Source organism: Rattus norvegicus, chromosome 1, assembly GCF_021556685.1.
Source record: "Rattus norvegicus strain SHRSP/BbbUtx chromosome 1, alternate assembly SHRSP_T2T, whole genome shotgun sequence".
Classification (NCBI taxonomy): Eukaryota; Metazoa; Chordata; class Mammalia; order Rodentia; family Muridae; genus Rattus; species Rattus norvegicus.
Genome location: NC_141534.1, coordinates 256,897,501 through 256,921,186, shown reverse-complemented (window position 1 = coordinate 256,921,186; position 23,686 = coordinate 256,897,501). Strand labels below are relative to the sequence as shown.

Here is a 23,686-nt window from a genome sequence, read left to right as displayed (position 1 = left end):
TGAGGGGGTCCATGATCTGGAGTTCCCCAACCCCATTCCAACCTCATATTCTGGGGGGTGGGGGTTCCTTCTCCTGGATCAATCCTATCTTTCCAAGTCACTTCCTAAGCTTCCCACTAGCCGGTCAACTTCCTACTTGGGTACCCGCTCGTGATGTATCCACTACCCTTCCATCTCAACCCCCAACTCCTCCCATCAGCCCCACTGTCAGGCCCTGGCTTGCTCTTCTGCTGCCCCAGATCACTGGAGCTGACTCCTCAGCTCTCCTGGCCTCCTCCTTCCTTTCCTCGCTGCTGTCTGGCCACCTCCCTGCTGGCCTCCTCTCCCTCCCTCAGTCTCTATCTCTGTCTCTCCCAGTGTCCCTCCCCACTCTGACACACCAGCCGGTAAGGCAGCCAAGGCTTCCTGCTGTCAGCTGGGGAATAGATAAAGATAAATGATATTATGTTAAATTCCACTTAATGACAAATTTTTAATTTTCTGAACATGGTCATTTTCTGGCTAGTGAATCAAGTGGAGGGAGCTAATTACATGAAGATCTGAACAAAAATAACTCCTAATTTTCAAGGATAATGGAAGAGAAATGTTGGAGATTAATGGCACTATTTATCTTTTTTAAATTTCTATCTTTCTCTGTGATAGCCGTGCTCCCCAAGGAAAATATTCATAAAATGAAATTGAAGTCGTAACTTAATAGGTTATTAAAATTTTTGAGTGCATATCACTTCCCTTCCGCAGCACTGTAAATTTAAATTGAAGTTTGCGGCTCCCCGAGTCACCAGCGGAGTTTTTTTTATGATGGCACAATAGAGAGAAGCATGCATCTTTGTCAGGAGGTATTTGCTAGTCTAATTTTATGGCAGGCCGGATTATCAGACAGGAATGGCAGCGCCGGGGGAAGCTGACAAGCCCGCAGCCGGTAGCCATGTGTTTCCATTAGCGCCCCGAGCCGTCCGGGGCTTCTCTGGACTCTCATTTTCCAGTTCAGTCTTTTATCTTGATTTAAAGTGAGGGCGCCCAATATTCAGGGCCTGTCATTTTTCTCTCTCACACTCTCTCCCGGCTCTTCCTTGGGTCTCCCCTCCCACTTCCTCTGCTCCGGCGGGCGGCGGCGGTGGCGGCGGCGGCAGCCCTCTCTCTTTCATCTCTGCGCCTGTAGCATGGGCACTGTCCACCCCGTTCCCATCTTCCCCCTCATCCTCCTGCATCCTCCCTCCAGACTCCTCCATCCATCCCAGCCCAATGGGCTCTGCCCTGGGAGGAAGGAGAGAGGTGAGGGGGGCAGGGGCTGTCGGGCTGCCCCTGGAGTTATAAATTTGAGTGAAGCCTTCTCCCCACGGGCTCATCAGACCAACTTCTGACTGGGGACCGGACTGTGTATGTGGTAGGAGAGGTCCTCCAGGCTCAGGCCCATCAGGCCCCCTAATTGAGTGTTAATAGAGTTGCCAGGGGGAGGGGTCGCAGCTGTTGGCTCTGGGGACAGGAGGACAGGGAGAATTATCACCATCTCTCCCGTGCCCTGTCTCTGTTCCCATTCAGGTCTCTGCGCCGGGCTTTGTCTCTGAGTATAGAATCACAGAGCTAGGGGAAAGCTCAACTTGAGGCCAGTCAATGCTTGCACGTGTCATAGGTAAACACACTCAAGTTCAGGGATGGAGACTACGCTGGGTCTGGGATACTGGGTCTGGGAACTCGTTAGTGACTGAGAGAGGAAGTAGGACCACCTAGATAGACACTTAGATGGATGCTCTTAGATTTGATTTAACCGCTCTGGTTCCCTCAGTGTCTTTCTGCTCTTGGATGGACGCCAACACCCTGATGTTCATCTCAACCCCCATTTAATTTTACTCCTGTAGGGTAGGAGTTGTGGGCATGTGTGTTCTTCCAGAACTCCATCTTGACCTTGACACCATAGTAAGTAAGGTCTTTCTGTGGGTGCTCCCCTCCGCCCACACGTTAGTTACCAAGCCCTTTCCTCTTGCACCCTGTCCCTGGCCTTTTTCCTTGGGCTTACCACATCTGTCCCTTACCCCCATATGGTTCCATCCATCTTTAACCAAATATGTTAGATTCCCCCAAATGCCTTCCTGTGGTGCTCAGTGTTTATGAAACGAGTTCCATGGTCTCCTTCAAATCTCATCAGCCCCTATGGCCACAGCCGTGTTCCACCCTCTGTCTTCTCTCCCCTTTGCCCATCATATGTCTGTGGAGGCCCATTCCAGTCCTGATGCCCCTTCCTTCCTCTGTTCTTGCTATCCATAACAGGAATGGCCACCGCCTTTGACTTTTATCTACCTTTCGTGAGTCACCTCAGGTTACCCTCTTGCTGGGCTCCACAGAATCCCATTGGTCACGCCTCTTCTCTGGCCCCCATTAGCCTTCCCTCTCCAGGCCCAGCATTTGTCACCCACTTACCTGCTGCCTGAGATGTCACTGCACTTATTCTAGACTACTGACCCTCTGTCCAGCTCATATACCTTATTCAAGTGGCCACAGGTGTCCCCCTGGGTCACGTGTCCTATTCTACATGTCCCACGCACATCAGCGGAGTCCCCACAGATAAGGAAGCCTCCTTTGGAGCCCTTTAGTGTTGAAGCCAATGTGAGGCCTCAACTCCCTCATTTTATCGATGTAGAAACGAAAGTCCAGCTAGAAAGTGCCTGGACTTGAGCTGGGGAGGTTACATATTTCATTACCTTCCATGTCACCATCCTGTCCCCAGAGTTCATGGTGTCTTTTATTAGGCAGGGAAGTTAGTTAGCAACAGTTCTTTAGAGTGCAGAAGAGCATGGTGCCTTTTGAAAAATGGTATCAGGGGTGATGGGGGAACCCTGTAGCCATGGGAGGACCTCCCCCCTCCCAGCTGGGGACCGAACCCAGGACCTTGCACTTGCTAGGCAAGCACTCTACCACTGAGCTAAATCCCCAACCCCAGGGGGACCTTTCTGTCCCAGCCTTTATCTCCACCCTCACCATCTCCTGCTACAGTCCCTGCTCCTGCCCCTAGGTACTCCCTGGCCTAGCTATTTCCAAGGATGTCTTGGTCCCTTTCCCCCTTTTCAGATCCTGCTATTGCAGGCATGTGGCAGGCATGTCACAGGCGTGTTGCAGGCGTGTTCTAAACACGGCCATTTCCACTTGGCTGCCTATGCCACACAGGTCAGGTGGCTAGTGGCCTGGACTGCCCCCACGCCGTGTTTAGCAGGAGAACTGAGCGGAGGCGGTGCCTGGTTCCCCAGCTACAGTCTCTCGTTAGAAAGAAATTAAAAGCCACTCAATTTTGGCTAATATCCCTCTGAAGGCCTTTAACTCCACCTGTGACTAACCCATTCATAATCGCTCCGTTTTAGTGGCTCAGGCTGATGTAGCCTCAATTAATTTGGGAGGAGAGATAAACGGCCGTTCCTCTTTGTCTCCCATCCATTCCTCCCTTCCCCGTTGTCTCCCCCACAGCCTCTCTGTATCTCTGCCTCCAAGCTCAGTCCTGTCCTTTTCCAGTCTCACCTCTCATCTTGACTGAGTGGCTTGAGCTGTTTGCCTCTTCAACTCTCTTTGTGTCTCAAAGCCTTAGTGTTTGTTCTTTCTGTGGAGTCTCTTTCTGGTTTCCCCCTGGCTGTCTCTCTCACTTCCTGTCTCCCTTTCTTTGTCCATGTCTCTGTTTGGCCCCTGCTCCACCTTTCCCTCGGTCCCTGACTTTGGCCACTCTGTCCACGCCTTGTCACCTCACTCTGGGGCTTCTTGCCCTGCAAGTGTGCCCACATGAGGCTCCTCTCTGGTTCTGACCTGGTTTCCCGCCTCCATCTCACCCCTCACTCTGCTCTGTCCGTTCTTTGTCTCAGTCCCTCTGAACAGCTCCTTCTGTTCCCTGGCCCCTTCTGCTTCCTCCCTTTTGTGTCGCCTCCCTTCTCCCTGTCCCCTGTGTTTGCTCTTTTCCTGATTCCGATTTATTCTTTTATTCTCAGTGTCTCAGCTTGTGCTCTGGGTCCCTGAGTTTTCTCCCTTTCCCTTTCCTGTATCAGAGATGACTCCCCCACCCCCTTCTGACAGCTCAAAACCTCTTTTCTTTTGGTGCCTCAGAGCCCCCTAGCCCCTGAGTCCTTTTGTCTCTCCCCACCCCTCTCGAATTATTATTAATGATAAAAGCTCAAACATCACATCAGTAATTTCTGAGTGAGTTTTGCAATGAAACTGGGGCCTTCTCGGCCCCTCCCGAGTCCCACAAATTTTACTTTTGTAATTTCACGCCTCTGGTTATCACCACGCTGCTCCGTCCCTCTCTGCCTCTCAGCTCCCCTCCCCTCCCCCCTCCCCCCCGGAGAGAGCACTTAAACTTGTTTTCATTCCCTTATTCTTTATTTTTTTAATGTCCACTCTCTCCGGAGTCAGTAATGTTCTTCCTCTCTTTCCTCTCCCATTTTCTGTTAATTCTGCGCCATCTGCCTTAGCATCTGTTAAAAATAAAATTTCCCTCACACAATGAGAAGCCTCCCTGCTCCTCCCTTCCCCCCTGCAGCCCCCCAGGTTTGGTGCTGGGGCGTCAGATGCCACTTCCTCTCTTGGGATCCTCCCCCCTCCGCCCCCCAGTCCCTAGTCTGGTTTTCAGAGAAGAGACACTGCGCTGGGCAAGCCGGCAGCTGAGAGGGAGGGGTCTGCCCAGGGGGCCTGAAGCTGGAGGGGGCAGCTGCAGTGGGAGTTGGAAATTGGGGGTGGGGGTGCAGAGAATGGACCAAGCTCCACCTTCTTGCCTTTCGGGGACCAGCCAAGGCTGGAGCTTTGAGCTGCTGAGACAGACCACCTGCACAGGTAGGTGACAACAGGTGGGGCAGAGGCTTAAGGAGACCTGGTACACCAAGGAAGAAGGATGCTGGTCAATCTCTTTGCCCCTTTCTGGAGTACTAGGGCCTGAGGCTGAGGAGTAACATGAGTGATTTGGAGAAGATGGAGGAAGCTACCAAGTCCCACTGGCTGGCCCCAGCTTGGACTGGATGTGATGAACCAGAGGGTGTCCTTATGATAGGCAGTCCAGGACCACCCGCACATGTCTGCTGGAGGATGTGTTCCTTCTGCCCTGGACTCGGCTGGCAGAGGGGGTGGGGGTAGCAGTAAGGTCAATGACTCACACGCCATGAAGACTTTGGGAGGCAGGAAGCTCTTGGGTAGAAGCCAGCTTCCCAGAGGGTCTGAGACTGTGTGCATGTGTGCATGTGAATGTGTGCCCATGAGATTAAGGTTCCCTCTGTCCCACTGGTCTGCGTGGGTGTGGCTAGGACATACGTGTAATGTAAGCGGGCTTGGATTTCTTTTTCTGTGCCATCTATATCTGGTCATATCTCTCAAGTGCAAGAGTGTTGTGTGTCTTAATTCGTATGTCTGTGTCTGTCCATGAGATGGGGTGTGACGTTGTGGATGCCGAATGACGCTCCTCTGGGCGTTTCTGCCTAAGTGCTGCTTTGCAAAAAAAAAAAAAAAAAAAAACAAAAAAACAAAAAAAAAACAAAAGGAAAGGTCAGTCTTGTGCATATGCGATAGCTCAAATCTTACCACTTGCATGAGAGTGTTACTTTTGTGTCTCTGTAGATGTGTGATGCTGTGTGTGGCTTTCTCAGGGGTGCTTTGCATGTGACCAATAGCAGACTGCCACAGATGTGTGGATTGCATAACTTCTGAGCAAAATGATGAACCAGAGCCTCTCTCTGTAGGAGGGTGTTCCTGGGATATATGTGTGTGCACACTGTAGACTTTGGCTCAGTACTACACAAACGTGTGTGTGTGTGTGTGTGTGTGTGTGTGTGTGTGTGTGTGGGTGTGTGTGTGTCTGCCGGAAGTGTGGTGGAACCATGCATGGATGGAACAAAACATCAGAGTTAGTGGGTCTGATGACATCACCGGAGATGAGGTCTCCTGGGAATCCCAGCAGCTCAGAATTGAGGTGTTAAAATGGCACAGGCTTCAATGCCAGTCTCAAGATGACCAGGTCAGCTGCTGCAAGTACCTTGAACACTAAGTTTTTACATCCACGTTCATTGTCATAAGGATTTGGCACCAAAGGTCTCGACTCACCTGTCATCTAACGCTTGCAGTAATAGTCTAGCGCTTACCATTATACACCCACGCCCTTCATTCCACACAGGAACTCTTAAAGGATCCCCACTGTTTTAGGAGTGAGGAAACTGAGGCACAGAGTATGAATAAATAATAAATAATAAAAACCAGGCATGCTAGTGTTTGCTCGGCCAATGGTAGCTTACTTGAGAAGTGGATCTTCCCAAATTATTAATATTGTGTGTGTGTGTGTGTGTGTGTGTGTGTGTGTGTGTTCTGTCTTAGGAGGTTTCTTTCCTAGGTCATCACTGCCTCCCCACCTTGTCCCAACCAGCACCCCAGTAGAGCGGATGGTCTTGGGAACTAGACAATGGAGAGGAGGATGAGAAGGAGGCGCAGGCCTTGCCCTGCGGCCAGCTATTGCCAGCCATCCTTGATCGACACCAAAGACGCCTAATCTCTCTCTGGCCCGAGGGGAACAGCAGCGTTTGTGAAACAGATTTTTACAAAATGTTTTGACCCTGCTCTCCCCTCCCCCCCGCATCCCTGCCTGGCACCGTGTCACCTAATTAAATCAGCCTTCGTGGGCGACTCAGCTTCCTGCTAATTGTGCTCTGGGCCTGCTTCCGGAGGCCGCTCTCCCCACCCCCTAGCCACCACCCCAACTCCTGAGGGCAGTGCGCACGTTGGGGTGTGTGAGGGGGCGCTCTGAGAGGTGCAAAGGTCTTCAGGCAGGCACTCTTCTGGTCTTCCAGAGAGTTGGTCTGCCATCAGGGAGACTGAGGCACCAGGTTTGACCCTCTGTTTGCCAGCCTTGTTGCCCAAGGACCCGGACCCAGGTCTGAAATGACCCTGGGTCTCGGGGAGACCAGCTCGAGCGTATCGGAGTAATTGTCTGCCAGACGGAGAGCCGGGCTACGCCGATTCCTAAAATCTCAGGTTTCCATCCCCTTCACCAGCTGCACTGGCCTGCGTTTCTCTGGTTCCTTCCCAGGCCTGGAGGCTTAAGGAGGCGCTGCCTCTGTCCAGGGTACTGAATGCGCTCCAACACGATGGCGATTCCAAATTTTCCCCATGATAGCAGTGACTAAAACATCACGGGTGACTGACACGCACTGACCTAAGAGCTTCCAAGCTCTGTTTAGTTTAACTCTCTCAGCAACCTGATCAAGGAGACATCCCCATTTTAAAGATGAGAACCTGGAGACAGAAAGGTTAAAGAGCTCCAGAGAGGGAGGGTAAGAAGGTTTCCACTTTATCCATATTTCCTACTTTCTTCTTTTACATTTTATTTATTTATTTTTAAGTGTGTGTGTGTGTGTGTGTGTGTGTGTGTGTGTGTGTGTGTGTGTGTTTGTTTGCAAGTATGTGCTTGCGTGCATGCATGTGCGTCTGTGGAGGCCAGAAACTGATGTTACAGGGAGTTGTGAGCCACCTGATTCTGGGGATCAAATTCATGTCTTCAGCCCTTCTTTTTTTCTCACAACCCAGAACATGTATTATCTGTGCGCTGAATGGAGGAAAAGTTGTGAAAGAAAATCCTTTCTTTTTTTCTTTTCCTTTTCTTTCTTCTTTTTTTAATGTGAGGAACATCCTTCTGGTCAAAGGCCCCATACATTTCAGAGAAAAGAGATTCACATAAAGCTTTAAAAGAAAGGGAAAACATCATTGGATGGACTTTATTAGGTTTCTGCCTCCAACAAGCCAATGTCCACATATGTTGTATCTGTGAAAAAATATGGATTGGGGAAATAAGTGAAATTTGGATATGGACTGGGTATTTGATAAAATTAGGGAATTATTGTTAATTTTAGTATGAGTATAACAATATTTTGACTTTGGAGCTTTTAAGAAATCTTTGTCCTCGCCCCCCCCCTTTATAAAAAGTTGAGAGCTGGAGATGTGGTTCAGTTGGTAGAATGCTTAGAAAGTATGAAATCGCTGACTTGGACCTCAGTGTAAGGCAAACTGGGCACATACATATTCCCAGCACCCGATAGCAAGAAGTAGGAGGACCTCATCTTTGGCTACATGATGGGAGCTCAAGGATAGCCTGGGCTACATGAGCCCTTTCGGGGGAAAACCTTGTTAAGGTCTGGGGAAATGGCTCAGCAGGCCAAGTGCTAGGCTGTACAAACATGAAGACACAGGTTGCGATCCCTGATCGCCCACATAAAAGCCTGGGCTCAGCAGCAGCTCTGTAAACACAGGGCTGAGGAGGAAGAGATTGGGGGATCCTCGGAGCTTGCAGGGCTGCCCTGGCGTTCTAGCCAATCAGTGAGTCCCAGGGCCAGCAAAAGACCTTGTTCAAAATTAAGATGAAAAACCGATTGATGAAGATACCCAAGGTCTATCTCTGGGCTCCACACATGTGCACTCACACCTCCCACATGTACCCACACATATGTATACATGTGGATATTACACATACATTTGAAAAACCACAAAAGGAGCTGTTAGGTGACCAGTTCAAAGTTTATTAAGAGCCCCTTTTGCAACAGCCCAGACACAGCCTCACACCGGCAGATGTCCACGCATCTACAGTGTGGCCTGTCAACAAGTCTGTGTGACTGGCTGCGTGGGGTTGGCATTGTGTCTCTGTGAGAACGTGAGCAGCACATCTTTTTTTTTTTTTTTTTTTTGGAGCTGGGGACCGAACCCAGGGCCTTGCGCTTGCTAGGCAAGCGCTCTACCGCTGAGCTAAATCCCCAACCCCGTGAGCAGCACATCTTAAGTAGCTAAAATACTCACCAGAATTTCTATAATGTGTATTCCAGCCCTTTAAACTCACAGCGACCCTGAGAGGGAGAAATTACTATGCCAGTATTGCAAGAGCAGGAACTGAGGCAGAGAAAGTAATCTGCCTGTGGCCTTACAGTTAGTAAGGGATAGAACCAGAGCCCAGGTATTTTGGCTCTACTCCCTAATGTTCTTGCTAATTGACTAAACCACAGTGGCCTTATTAGTGTGTAAGGTTCGTGCCTGAGTGTGACTTCCTTCGGTGTGTGGAAGAGAGGAACTTGTATGTGGCCGCAGCGGGGGCCACCCTGCCTGTGAAGCAGGGTGAGATGTGCAGGAAGCTGCAGAGAAGCAGGCAAGGAAGGTCGATTTGAAATGAACGTCTCACGAGGCACTAAACGCTTGCTCTGCAGGATTTACCTGTAGCTAAACTTGATCTTGAAATTAAAATTTTCCTCTCCATAATAAATGATACCATCCGTCAGGCACTTCTGTCGCTCAGCCTGTATGAAGCTATGGAAACTACAGTGTACAATGTCTGAGATTGTAAGGTTAGGGCTGTGAGGTAAGGACGCACTGGCAACTCTGTTGCTGTGGAAGAACTGGCCTGAATGTGAAGAGCAGGGCACAACCTTACCCTCAGAAGTCACCAGCCGGGCCACCTTGGGGTCACGGACATACCTTATTCGGGCCTCACTTCTCCCTTCTATGACTTTAAAATGTTGTAAAAATGCCTGGCATAGTGGCATATGCCCACTCCCAGCACTCAGGTCGCAGAGGCAGGAGGATCTCTGTGAGTCTGAGGCTAGCCTGGTCTGCAGAGTGAGTTCCAGAACAACCAGGGAGACACAGTGAGACCCTGACTCCAAAACCATACTGTAAACAAAAATAAAATATCTGATAGAGGTCTCCTGGCAGAGTCCCCAGGCCACAGCAAGCGTCCCCAGGGCAAAGTAAACTGCAGTTATTACTTTATTTCGGTGCTTCAGATACATTTCCCCTGGGCCCTGGTGCCACTCAAGTGACTAGATTTTTTTCTTTTCATTTTTTGAGTTTTTAAAGATCTAATTGTGTGTGTGTGTGTGTGTGTGTGTGTGTGTGTGTGTGTGTGTGTGTGTGTGTGTGTAATGAGTATGTAGGTAGCCAGGAAGGCCAGGAGAGGATCTTAGATCCCTAGAGCTGGAGTTAAGGTAATTGGGACGTGCCCATTGTGGATGCTGGAAACTGAACCCTGGTTCTCTACAAGAGCAGAAAGTGCCTCTAACCACCGGGCCATCTATCCAGCCTCATGCTTTGGTATTCTAACCTTGGCTTTTTGTATGTGTTCCAAATTTATACCTGTGTCAGTTTGCCTGAGTGTCTGCCCGCCATCCCATGAGCCGCCTGATTTATTTAAGTCTTTCTACAGAACAATGTGGGGTATTGGCTTAGGGGCCGGCAAGGGAAACAGTTGGAAGGATAGGCCTTACCGTAGAAGAAAGCAATTGGACTTCAAATGTACAACTACCCTTGACTTTTGGTCAGTTGTGTGATTTTTGTCAAGTGACACTTTTCCTCTCAGGGTGTCAGATATCCTGCCCTCACAGTGAGAAGGTAGACTGGATGTGCTATGACGTCATGCCATTAGCCTCTCTGGTTACATGAATGTGCTCAGGAGTCAGACAGAGGATGAGGTGAAGCCTGGGACTCTGAGGGGCTGTGAGAAGGGATTTTGGATGCTGGAGTTGAAGCTATGGAGGCGAGACTGTAAGGATACAAAGGCAGCGACTCGGAGGGATTCCTGACCACACTTCCTCGGAGTGAATGACTGCAAGCATATGAGACTGCTTGGGAGTAGGACGGGGTGGGTGGGTGTGTTTATGTAGGTGGGCATGTGTAAGCATCAAACTCTGTGAACGAATGGTGTTCAGGGATGTAAGTGCAAAGCTATGAAAGTTAGAGCAACGGGATGACGTGGAACGGAGCATACATGGGATTATCTGTGAATATATGTCGAAAGGCGGAACATGTGTGTGGAACTGTGGTCTGATGAAACAGTGGAGGTGGAGATGTCTGTGAGGTGGGCCTCAGGAAGAGCTCGGACCACAGATGAGCTGCTCCCCTCAGGACCCTCTGACAGACTTGTGGGCATCTCTGTGATCTGGGATGACCTACACACTATTTCCACTGCAGTGGATGCTTCTCGGCTGTGGTGACAGGAGTCTCTTCTGAGGAAAGGCTGAGTGACCAGAGGTGGTCCTGTTTAGTGGGATCTTCTCCTTCCTGACCAGGAGACTCTAAAATAGTGACACAACAAGGATGAACATGTTACCTGCTGAAGCAGGGCTTCTCCCTATACTGAAGCCATGGGGGAAGATCAGGATGGGGTGTGCCCTCCCCTGAGAATATTTATGCAGGATTTCAGTCCACCCTCCTGTTGATGTAGAGAACTCAGACATAAGTGTGTCACACTTGTGTGCAAGGCTCACTGAGACCCTCAGAATCATCCAAACACCTAGAAACTAGCCTGAAGAGTCAGCTTCTGCTGCTGCCTCTTTCTCTTTAAGAGAAGCGTAGAGGACAGCAATGCCCTCCTTGGATGGGTGGACAGGAATTCAGTGTCCTAAGACACTTTTCAAGACAGCTTGATGATTTTGTGTGCAAATATAAAAAAAGTCTGTTTTCTTTAAATATGATAATTTCATTTCCAAGAACTCATCTCAAGGAGATAATTGCATGGATGCAATATACATACATACATACATACATACATACATACATACATACATACATACATATATTTATAACTCATCTTGGGGTATTTAACAGTGGAAGCAACCTAGCCATTGGCTAAGTAGGTGAAATGGTGATCCAGACTAGAACTGCTAAAATGCTCACAGAGCTCCGCACTTGCAGAGTAAGCGTGGTTTCCTGATGGGCTACTGATTAAATGGTTGAATGGAACAGAACACAGAGCTTGACTCTCTTTACATCTCACACTTGTGTTTATATTTATTTAAAGGCAGAGAAGCCGGGTGTAGGTGGCTCTTACCTTTAGTCTCATCAGACTTGAGAGGCGGAGGCAGGAGGATCACCACTTCAAGGCTGGTCTCAGCTCTACAGCTGGGCCACAAGAGACTTTATCTCAAAACAGGCAAATAAATAAATGTTGAAAGAGTTATCTGGAGGTTTAATCTTTCAAATGGAGGCAGCGGTTAGGTGACTGTGGTGGGCTTTACTTCTGATGGTTTGTTTGTTTTCTATTTTTGCCGAGAACATGCATCTCCTTTAAGGATAGTAGGAAGAAAGATGGTTGTCATGGAGCAAGCTACTTAAGGGTTATTTAGGATGAAACCTCCCCATGAAGGTGCTGGGAAGGACAGCACATTTAATAGTGACATCCCAACTGCATGCTTCTGCAGGCGGTGTTGCATAACCCTTCCCTTACCAGGGCTCCTTGCCTCACTTTCCCCGCTTTGAGACACAGGAAGAAGATGTGATTTGGAGAAACCCTAGTCTTCAAACTGAGAAAAAAAGAGGCATCTAGGTAAAGCTAAGTCAACTTTAGAGACCTCCGAGTTGTTGATGCCCTTGAGTGTGTGTGTGTGTGACAGGAGACAACACAACCTAGGACTTCCTCCGCCCTTGGTCTCTCACTCCTTAGCAAGGGTTCCCAGCTCACGTGCAGCAGAATAACATTTTACTTTCCGACTAAAGCGATCATCCTGAAAGTACCCAAAAGCATTCTCCTCTGGGGATGAGCTCCTTAGAGCCTTAGGGCTCCGGGTGATTTAGCAGCCAAGGACTGCACTGCTCCCTAGCGTAGTCCTTCTGAAAAAGCGTTAGCCTCTGCTCAGTGCTTCCTGGACACTGGAGGGACTGCGTCTCCTGGGTGGGACTCTTCTCTTTCAGCCGATGCTAACAATTGATCTTACAAGGAATCAGGGAAGAAGAAGGAGGAGGAAGAGAAAGGTAGAGGGAGAGGAGGAGGAAGAAGAAAAAGAGGAAGAGGAGGAAGAGGAAGAAGAGGAGGAGGAGGAAGCAAAAGAAGAAGAAAGAAAAAGGGAGGGAGGGAAAGGAAGGAAAAATAAAGACCCAGTCTGCCTCAGGTCTGCAAAGGAGATGTGCTCCAAGGACAGCTGTTGTTATGGTCTTAATGTTTGTGTCTCCTTAAAATCCATATGCCAGAAGAAAGCTTTCTCTCTAATGGTGACAGTACATAGAGGTGAGGACTTCGGTGGGCGGTTAGGTCATCAAGGCAGAACTGCCCCCACCCCCAGTTGGACTAGCACCCTTATAAAACAAGCTACAAAACCTGTTTGCCTTCCCTCTCATGTGACTGGATTATGCATAAGGAAGTAGGGCCAGACCCCACCCCCACCCCACACCTTGATCTCGGACTTCTCAGCCTCTGGAATTTCGAGGAATAAATGTCTATTGTGAGTAAGCTCCCTACTCTAAGGCGTTTTGTTACAATAGGCCGAGTGGACTGCTGCAGCGTGGAAAATTCAGGAGTCTACACCAATAGCTCAAGAGCCAGAGCCGACGGGTCTAAGACAATGCAAACAAATGGTGAAACCTACCCAGGGGAATGACCTCACCAGAGGTGTGACCTCCGTGGCATCCACAGTGGGAATAGAGCAAAATAAACCCTAGAAATGCCAGGGAGACAGGCTGTCCAGTATAATGAGGAGAGTATATGACGTCAGGTTCTAGTCACAGGAGGCTGGACAGTTGTGAGATGGAGGTTCATATGAAAAAACACAACCGTTTCTTATTTTTGTAATGTACTGAGGGTTTTGTAAAGATTCTGCACGGAAGAGAGTGCCATGACTTACCTGACCTAATTTTATTCTGCAAAAGTAACGTAACTGTGGGTCAAGTTCAGGCTACCCTCTTTCCCATGTCTAAAGGACACAATGTATCCTGACGCCTGGAAACCAGCTTCCTCAAACACCACACACCCCTGGTGCGAGGTCTGTCTCTGCTCTTCTGCCTTTGTCTCTTTCAAAACACTAGCTTGCCATTGTCCCATGGATTGAGTTCCACGGGCCAGAAATACAATTTGCATGATTTATAACAATACATCTAAAGATTATTTACTTGTTTGTGATTATTTCCTTACTGGTTTTGGTTTTCCTAGACAAGGTTTCTCTGGGTAGCCCTGGCTTTTCCTTTTCCTACAAACTCACTATTGTAGATCAGGCTAGCCTCAATCTCAGAGATCCACCTGCCTCTGCCTCCCAAATAATGGGACAGAAAGGCATGCACCACAGTGCCTGGCTTGCTTTACTATGTATGTATGTATGTATGTATGTATGTATGTATGTATGTATGTATGTGTGTATGTGTGTATGTGTGTATGTGTGTATGTGTGTATGTGTGTATGTGTGTATGTGTGTATGTGTGTATGTATGTATGTATTTATTTATTTATTGAGACAGGATCACATTGTGTGGTTCAGGCTAGCCTGGATTAGAGCTGTCATTAGGTCAGGAAGGACATTGTTACTACACAAGGAAAAGGTGGCTTCCTCTTTCCCTTATCACAAACGGTCTTTCTGCCCCCTTAGCCCATTCCCCTCAGGCAACATTTGAACCTCAGGAGCTCCCTTCACTAGTGCTCTGGTTCAGGCGTGTTGTCAGTTAAGTATGATTCCACAGGGCACAGCCTGGAAATACTGTTTTCTCCACTGGGGAAAGGTTTATTTACCCAAGTGTGTTAAATAGTAGCCATGCCAGGAGGTGTGGAGAGGCGGGCCCTAAACTGAACAGGACTGTGTTTGCCATCCTGTCTCCCAGGCCTTAGAGCCTCTCCTGATCTTTGTGCTCATGTGTTCCCTGTGTCTGTGTCTGATGTTAATAACAGTACTTTTCAAGTTGGCAGTCGTGGCCCATAGCTTTAATCTCAGCACTTGGGAGGCAGAAACAGGAGGCTCTCTGTGGGTTTGAGGCCAGCCTGTGTGGTCTACACATCTAGTTCTAGGACAGCCAGAGTGACATAGTGAGACCTGTGTCAGAACAAACAAAAACAATACTAGCCATTTGTATGGCGTGTAAGGGTTTCTCACGTCACTTTTGCATGGCCTTGTTGCTTTAACGGTGTGAAATATATGGGGCACATATTATTCCTATACCTCAGGCAGGCATCTGAGTACCAGGTTACAGAACTAGCCAGACTCTTAGAGGTTAAGCTAGTGAGCTCACATTTCAGGCCATACCACAGACTTGGGGCCAGACACATGAGGGTGTGTAATCCTTGCTCTGTTGAGGGTTTGTTTGTTTAGGAGCTAGGGGTACTGATAAAGACCATACAAAAAGGGAAGCATACCTGTCCCAAGCTTAGTTAACTAATGCCCCACTATTAGATCTTTTCCTTGTGACTCCAAGATACCCATCTTGGATGTCTGGTTCAGCGCATGCCATGGAAGGCAGTGAGGAATGTGGTCTTCAGGTCTGATGGGCGCGGCTATAAGATGCAACGTCTAGTGGACTGGACCCCCAGTGGCCGGTGCGGGAAGGCGCAAGGGCCGCCCTTACTGCAGGGCAGCGCTCTCCAAGCCACCCACCCCTCCGAGCCGGCAGACTGAGGCTCGTGCCGCCCGCGACCGCCCCCTGGTGGACATCGGTGGGCGCGGCACGGAGCCCCACCCCACCTCGGTGCATCCCGCTGCGGGCCCCGCGAAGGCGCAGGCGCGGCAACTCTCCCGGCGCTCCCCCCGCCGCTCCCCCGCTCGCTCCACTTTGGGGATAATTTAACATGTTTCACACTAACTTTCCAGTAATGGCCGCGGAGCCTTTAGAAATGCAGCCTCCCGCTTTATCGGCGGCCGCGCTAATGGTTATCTCGCAGCCGTGCCCCCGGCTATCCTGTCAGGAGTAAATAGAAGCTGACACAGTCATTTGCTTAAATCTTCTCCACACTTTTGCCGCATTTCCCTCCAGAGGATACCCCTGAAACAACAATTATTTGAAATGTCACGCGTTTCTGCCCTTGGGCTACCAACAAATGAACATTAAATCTATTAACAGAAAAAAAAATTAAATGTTTACTTTTCCAAGAAGGTGTGAGAGGCCGGAGTCAGGGAGGGGCCGAAGGACAGGGATGGAACTGTGGAGCCAGATAGAGAAAGGAAGAGGAGTAACACAGTCAGAGGGATGGACGGACGGATGGAAGGACAGACAAACGGACAGCCAAGCCCGCAGAATGAAGTGGAGAGAGAACAATATACAGAAATCAGGACCAAATCAAGAGAAGTGTAGAAAGACTTCTGGAGAGGTCGAAAGTCAAGACAGGGCAGCATCGCTATGAGACCCCTGGGTCGTCTGCAGCTTGACTCTCTGTGGGGCTCCTGGCCATCTTAGTCCAAATTGTGACTCAGTCTCCTCAGATGGAGAGCAGGAAGTAGACCCTGAACTTGCACTGTGCAGGTTACCTAAGTGATAAAGTGTCCTAGTGAGGTGCAATGGTCTTATTGCCCTTCCTGAGATAGGCCCATGTGACAACTGAGAGATGTCTCTGTGGGTTGTAGAATTTGGAGTGTGTGTGTGACCATATATGTTGGTGCCTACCGGCAAGTGCTTGCTGTCTGATGTATCTGGTAAGAAGGTGTGTCCTGTGAGGAACATGGGCAGGAAGCTCTGCCATGGAGGAGCATTCTTGTCCCCATACATTAACCCAGGATCAGGGTTTAGGGAGGGTGAGGAGGCTGGAAGATTGAGCTATGGGGCATTGGGGGAGGGGTCAGAAAGAGCTCAGTAAGGGACTGATGAAGAGTCATTGGGGATGAAAGAGAGGCTCCTGGGGTAGGAAGGACAGGTGGAAGCAGCCAGGATGGTGGGAGTGGGCTGTTCTCACCTCTTAAGCCTTCTCCTGGTCCCTTGTGGAACAATTTCTCTGTGACTCTCTCAGTTAAAAATAGGTCAGATCTCACAGGGGTTGGGTGGGGGTTCTGGGTCAACTGAGCAAGGGGGTCAGGCAGGCTTAGGTGTGAACACCCACTCCACACCACACACCTGTCCAAGCCAGTGACTCGGGGCTGAACACAGGAGCAAAGCTATGAATTCGCTCTCACATCCTCGCTTCAAAGGCACACATTTTTACCCTCACATGAACCTGTGCTCTGAACACTTCAGACACACTCGTGTACACCTAGGGCCAAACCTTACACAATCGCATCCGCATTCAAGATGACTCATGGTCCCCGTCCTCCCCTCATGCTCCCACCAACACCAAAGGAATGACAAAAGAGAGCGTCCGTCTGTACTACCGAGGCTGTGACTCTGTCTGAATGTACACAAGCCCATGTATGGTTTTTTGTGTGTGCCGGACAAAGAAAATATCCAAGTATTTTTGTGTCTTTGAATATGGACATGTTGCCACATCCAAGAAGACTGTGGTGTGTGTGTGTGTGTGTGTGTGTGTGTGTGTGTGTGTGTAGTTGTGTGCCAATGTGGTTGTGTGTGACTGAGAGTGTGTGCTGGGGGTGTGGGGGGGTGAGTGCTATTTAAATAAAAAAGAAAGGAAGTGAATCAGGGTCGTTTCCATTTTAATTGTAAAACAGATAAGCACTAAACACTTTGAAAAAGTAAATGACTTGAGAATAATTACTCTCTATTACCCAGCGTCCCAGGGGGGCAGTTGGAGGAGCCCAGATGGCTACAAAAATGGGATTTAGCAGAAAATTGAAGACATTATTCACCGTAACACATTATCAATTACCTTCATATCAATTACAATAACCTTACATTAGCGAGGGGCCCCGAGACCCTCAAGCCCTGAGACAGTGGAATCGCTGTAGCCCCCGTGAGGGAGGGGTGGGAGGAGGTAAGAGGATGGGAGGGGACTGGGAGGGTCCTGCTTCCTTTTCTCTCCTGGAAATGCTGCCACTCAGGCCTCACACCCCATTCTGAGTCTCCACTCCCTGAATTTCTCCCTATTCCACAATCCCTGGCTGGGAGTTGAGAGGAAGAGGACACACGATGGATTGGCAGTGAGCTAAGGGGGTGCAGGGTAGAGGAACTGAGAGACAGATATTAGCACGCAGGGGAGACCTAGATGGGCACTGGAAGTCTGGGAAACTGAGAAGACTGGCAGTTTCCAAGGTGAATGAGGCCAGTGTGCTGAAAAGTCATCTAGAAATTCCATTTCTACATTCTGGGCACTCCTAGTCTGATCTCTCCATGGCATCCACACTCCTTCAAAGCACCAAGCTGGTGAGCCTCCCTCCTTCTCTCAGTGGCCTTTCCCCACTGATCCCTTCGATGCCCACTTGAGTTTCTTCTCTATAACTCTGTTTCCAGATCAAACTGTCCCAGATGAGGTGGGGTAGGGGCACTCATGAGAACCAGAAAGGGAATCAAGGCATGGGTAGATGGTCATAGATGCTTACATCTGTAATGTCATCATTGACATGAGTTCAAGGCCAGCCTGGCTAGAATGAGACCCTGCCTCAAAATAAACAAACAAACACATGGAAAAACGTAAAATGTCTCAGTACTTTGAAGATGACTTGACTTGGTTATTTGGTTTGAATAAGATATTATGGGGTTGGGGATTTAGCTCAGTGGTAGAGCGCTTGCCTAGGAAGCGCAAGGCCCTGGGTTCGGTCCCCAGCTCCGAAAAAAAGAACCAAAAAAAAAAAAGATATTATCCCCACCGTTTTACCTTTTTTATTTATTTATTTATTTATTTATTTATTTATTTATTTATTTAGGTAATTATCACAGCCAAAAAAAGACACCTTATTTTTTAAATGATTTTATTTTTGTTTTATGTGCATTTGCGTTTTGCCTGCATGTATGTCTGTGTGAGGGTGTCAGATGCCCTGGAACTGGAGTTACAGACACTTGTGAGTTGCATTGTGAGTGCTGGGAATTGAACCCACTCCTCTGGAAGAGCAGCCAGTGCTCTTAACCATTGAACCATCTCTTAGCCTCAAAAGATACATTTTAAACTGCCTTGTGGCCGCCATTACATTTTTTTCTTGACCCTGATGGGCTAAAGTACCTGAAAAAGAAAAGAACTTGTTGTAGACACAATTACAGTCATCTTCCTTGTCATTCTCTTCCTTGGCAAGTTCTTAGTTTCCCATATCAGAGCCCTAGGTTTCCCACACCACAACCCTTCTGTGGTAGAGATAAGACAGAAATGCTGAGATCTACCTAATTCTCCTCCCCTCACCCCCTAAAACCCAGTCCCAAGAACCAGCCACCCAAGAAGGGAGAATATAACCATGGAAACCTATGGGAAGTCACAGGTTCCCATACACAGCCCACACCAACTCTCATGCCTGTCCCCAGCATGCATACATATATTATCTGTCCGTGTATAGTTTTCATACATTAATACTCCCCACTTTCTTCTGCTTTCTGGGATCATCATGGCAACACACATGCACCTCCACGTCTGCGCAGACACATGCTTACCATTGCACACACAGAACAGGCCGAGGAGGGCAGGCCTGGACAAAACTGTCAACTTGATTCATGGTGTGTGGTATGTGTCCAGGGGAGTGAGAACTAAGAGGGCCCCCTCCCCTAGGCTGGGCCCAGAGCACTAATTGCCATTAATGAGCTAAAAGGAGCTCAGAGCTGGCCTCAGGCACCGGATGAAGATGTTTGCAGAGACCAGCCAGAATCTGCCCTGCTGTTTTGTTGATAGAAAATCTTTCTCCCCTGGTGCCCCTCTCAGTCTCTGTCTCCCCTCCTGTGGCTCCGGCAGCTTCTGAAGAGTCCAGCCTTTTCCCATCCTCGGTTCTCCCATCATCCTCTCTGCCTCCCCCTCTTCTTCCTCTTACCTTGCAGGACTCTTTCTCTCCATCCTGGTTTCTCTCTACTCTTACATGGTTTCCCATTAGGGTGTCCACTGCTACCCATGAGGCAGGAATACAGAGATTCTTGAGGTAGGGGCTCTGGGCTTAGTGGGGAAAGTTTTAAGAGGCTGGTTGTAACTGGATCTAACGAGAAACTTCCTCCTAAGATATGCTCAATTGTGATGCTGGACAGCACCCAACTCTTAATACCCGAGATTCTCCACTATGGGGGATGCTGTAGAAAGATTGCCCAGCCGAAGGGAAGTTGCCTAGGATACCCCAGGAGGCCTCTCTTCCTCAAACTGTTATTATAGTTACTCATAAATTATTGATACAAGCATTCACTAGTATTAATTATTGTAGCTACCACAGGTCAAGCACCTATAAAATGCCAGGCATTTTACATTTCCTCTGGTCTCCCGTCATCTTCCCAGAGCCCCTCCAAGGCAGATGTTATTATCTGTGTTTTATAGATGAGTCAACTGAGACTGGGAGGGGTTAAACCAGGTGCCATACAACAGTCACGGAGCTGGGATTTCACCAAGTCTGACTCTAATACCCACGTTGCTTTCATCAAAACTCAGATTTTTCTCAGCAAACATTTGTTCATGGAAGTGAGAGCCTATGATATTTTAAAGCCAAAGGGGTTAGATAAGGGGCCCCTAAAGCTTAAAGAGATTTAGGGGAGAAAGAGCCAGTTTAACATGGAGGAAAAAAAATCACAAGAGACTCACCTGTCATGCAGGTGGCTGGTCGTGCCAGGTAGACAGACTACACAGCACCCGTGTGTATACAGGGACAAGCATAGTTGTGTATGTGTGAGTCTAACAGAGCACTCAGAGCCTTCAGCCAGAGAGCTTTGGGGGAACCGGGAGTCCCAAGAGCATGGTGCTCCACCCTGCTGGTCTGTGGGCTGACTCTCTCTGGTCTAAGATGACTAATTCTTCCACTAGAGTCATCCATGGAGGGCCAGGCCAGGCCAGGAGGCTATTGGGAGCAGGAAGGTTTGTGTGCACACATTGGCTCTCGTTTCTCCGTGCACATTTGAGCAGGGGCTGGGCAGCGGACATGGAAGGAAGGAAGGGAAGTGAAAGAAGGACAGTGGTCAGAGTGTCCAGGACAGGGGTGGCAACGAGAGTCCCGGAAGCTGTTAATGATGCAAAGAGACGTGGAAAAGCTTTTTGTTGCTTCCCAGGAGAAAGGAGCCTAAAACTGAAGTCTAATTATAACGAATGATTGTTAATGAGTTGTCTAAACATAATAGATGGAAAGAATTAAACACCCAGAAGAAACAGGGTTTCATTAACACACAATAAAGAAACCACAAGTGGGGTGAACGGCACCCTCCCCTGTCGGGCAAAACATCCCCTCTTTCCTCTGTGTGGGCCTAGCAGGTGGCAACAAACCAGGCCCCACGACAAGGAAGCTTGTGATTTTCAGGGGACCCTGAGCGTTGTGGGCAATGTTTGAAAGAAAGGGAATTGCCTGGGACCATACCCTCCCCCCTTTTGTTTACTCTATCTCTGTGGAGGTACACACTCTATGGTGTGTATCTGTAGACCAGAGGGATTTGGTTATAGCACTAGTGTAAGTGTGAACCACGTGTGTCTCTTCCTAGAGTGGGCACACCAGTGGCTGCTGGCACGCAGAACCTCAGGCTCCAGTTGAGGAGCAATCTCTGGCTTTTAGGACTGCTGCTGTAGCCAGCCTTCTTCTGCTCAATGTACCTTGGGTCTGTGGGAGGGAAGATAGCTGGGAAAAGACATAGGCGCTTCTAAACACACACGTAAAACTCTATAGGTCGTGAATCAGCCACACTCGTTGGAACTCAAGGCTAAAAGGACATCCGAGCTCATTTAGTGCAGACCACATCAGCTGATGCCTGGAAAGGGGCGGTAACAAGTCGAAGGTCACACAGCTTCAAGCATACCGTTTCATACTAGTCCAGTATACTCTTTTTTCAGAAGCCATTCCATACATACCCACAGCTTGCACAGCAGCTACACACACACACTAAGGTCACAGTCTCCTCCACACACACACTGCACCTCAGCAACCCGGCTGCAGACTCTTTGGGGTAAGGCGGAAATGTTTAGGGATTTTGCATCAAGGTAACGGCAGCCATATTTGCACAGGGAGAGGGCCCAAAGTGGCCCCAAACGGCACAGTGTGCGGGAGCTGGCAGAGCAAGGGCTGTTCCAGACAGGAGTGGGAGAGCTAGAGAGAATCTGGCTTTGACTGACAGGTTAATGAAGCGCTTTATACTGGTGGTGTAACTGCAGAGGCAGGATGGGAGCAGGCGCTCTCACATGACACCCACACAAACATATACACCCCACCACACAGGTGACATCCAGAAGGGCAGAAGCCAGGATAGCCAACCTCCAGAGTGGCCTCCTTGATCCAGAATGGTGCCCCCTCTGCTCTACCATCCCTCCTTCCAGGGCTCCTAGGATTTAGGGGGGTGGGGAATGAAGCAATACCAGTGGTACTGATTAAGTCTAGGCCACGCACAAATGAGAAGTAGGGAAGCCAAGGGCACTGGAGTCCTTTGGGGTCATAGTCCGGGTGTATCACCTACAGAGGGATATACTACAGGTTCAAACTCCGAGGCTAAGCCCCAGTACCCAGGTAGGCTCTTTGGTGGGAACGGGAGTTTGATTCTGAGTGGGCGGGCATGAGAGACTTTAACTAACCTCACTTACACCCATCCCAGACCTAGAGACCTACCTTCCCTCAACCTTTGCCCTTCTTTTGACCCCGCCCCTTTGGAGCCTACATTGATTGGCTGCCTTGCAGGCAGTAAGGGCCAACCAGCCCCTGCAGCGCCAAGAAAAGTTAATTTGGAGTTCTGGTCTCCTCCCAGGATGCATTTGGGCGGCCGCCCGTAATGAGATGCATAATTGCGGAGGCCTGCCAACAAAAGCAGGCTGGATTTAATTGAGTCAACGCATGGCCATTAATAATCTGACGGCAGTCCTCCCCACACACTCTACCCCTACCCTCCATCATCTAATGTCTTGCTGCCCCCAATTTACTGGGCTCCCATCCCGGGTTGGGATACAGAGCTGACCATTTCCCAGACTGCCCCAGTGTGCAGAAAGACTAGACCTCCCTAGGATGTCATGTTAAATCTGCCCATCTCTCCATCACTGTATCAATATACCTTGATGGGTACTTACATCCAACCAACCTCTTTGTCCGTTTAGTGAGTGCACTAATATTTCCTAAGCCCCTCCCATATGCCAGGCTCTGGGTTTGGACCTGGGAACATAAGTCAATCCAGACTTCCCCAGTGTCTTGGAACTCTGTGTCCCTTCTCATCAGCACCGTCATGGTCATTATGTACTTGACTCCCAACCTCAGATGCCCACAGGTGCATCGGCACTTCACAGCCTACCCAGCCTCCACCCCTCTTCTGTCCTCAAATGGTTCCCACAGCTGTCATTATATCTCATTCAGGTGCTTATCCATCACATGCCTGTCCCCATGCTTCTTCCATAAGTCCCCAAGTGTCCTGCCTGTCCTCAACCACAGTTTCCATAGGACCTCTGGCCATCCTGCTCCCCTCCCCCAACCTTCTCTTCAGGATGAGCTTCCAGTGACCCTGCTCTACCTACTTCCCTGCTGTCCTTTCTCTCCCCTCCTTCCATGCCCCCTCTTTTTCTGCCCCTCCACCAGTCTGCCAAGATGAGCCACCCCTTCCCCCAAGTTAGGTCTATTTTCTAGAACTGGTTCTGCACCTGCAGAATGGGAATGTTAAATGCCTCCTGAGGCTGTTGAAGTTGATTTTGAGATGACCCGCATAACAAACAGCCCAGAGCCTGGCACACCCTGCTGCTCTTCCCCCGTCTTAGCTGAGTGGAAAAGCTTTGATGTTCCACATACACCAAGTTCTGGACTGCTTAGCCACCCGAGTGAGCCTCAGGGTAACAATTTTCTGGACTAGGTTGAACCTGTTTTGTTTGTTTGTTTGTGAGGCAAGGTCTTACTCTGTCACCCAGGCTGGTCTCACAGCCTTTTTCCTGCCTCAGCCTCCAGATAGTCTGAAGATTACAGGCCATGTGCCACCATGCCTGCCCAGGATTGTCCTTGAGCCTGGCCTGCTGTGCT

General features: G+C 49.2%; 1 long non-coding RNA gene across 1 annotated transcript in view; it reads left to right on the top strand.

Annotated features, from left to right (window-relative positions):
• Positions 1 to 4,601: 4,601 nt before the first annotated feature.
• Positions 4,602 to 23,686, top strand: part of LOC148007917 (uncharacterized) — a 21,873-nt gene continuing 2,788 nt past the window's right edge. Inside the window, exon 1 of the long non-coding RNA XR_015648217.1 lies at positions 4,602 to 4,803. This is a non-coding gene — a long non-coding RNA (uncharacterized LOC148007917). The remainder of the gene's footprint in view (positions 4,804 to 23,686) is intronic.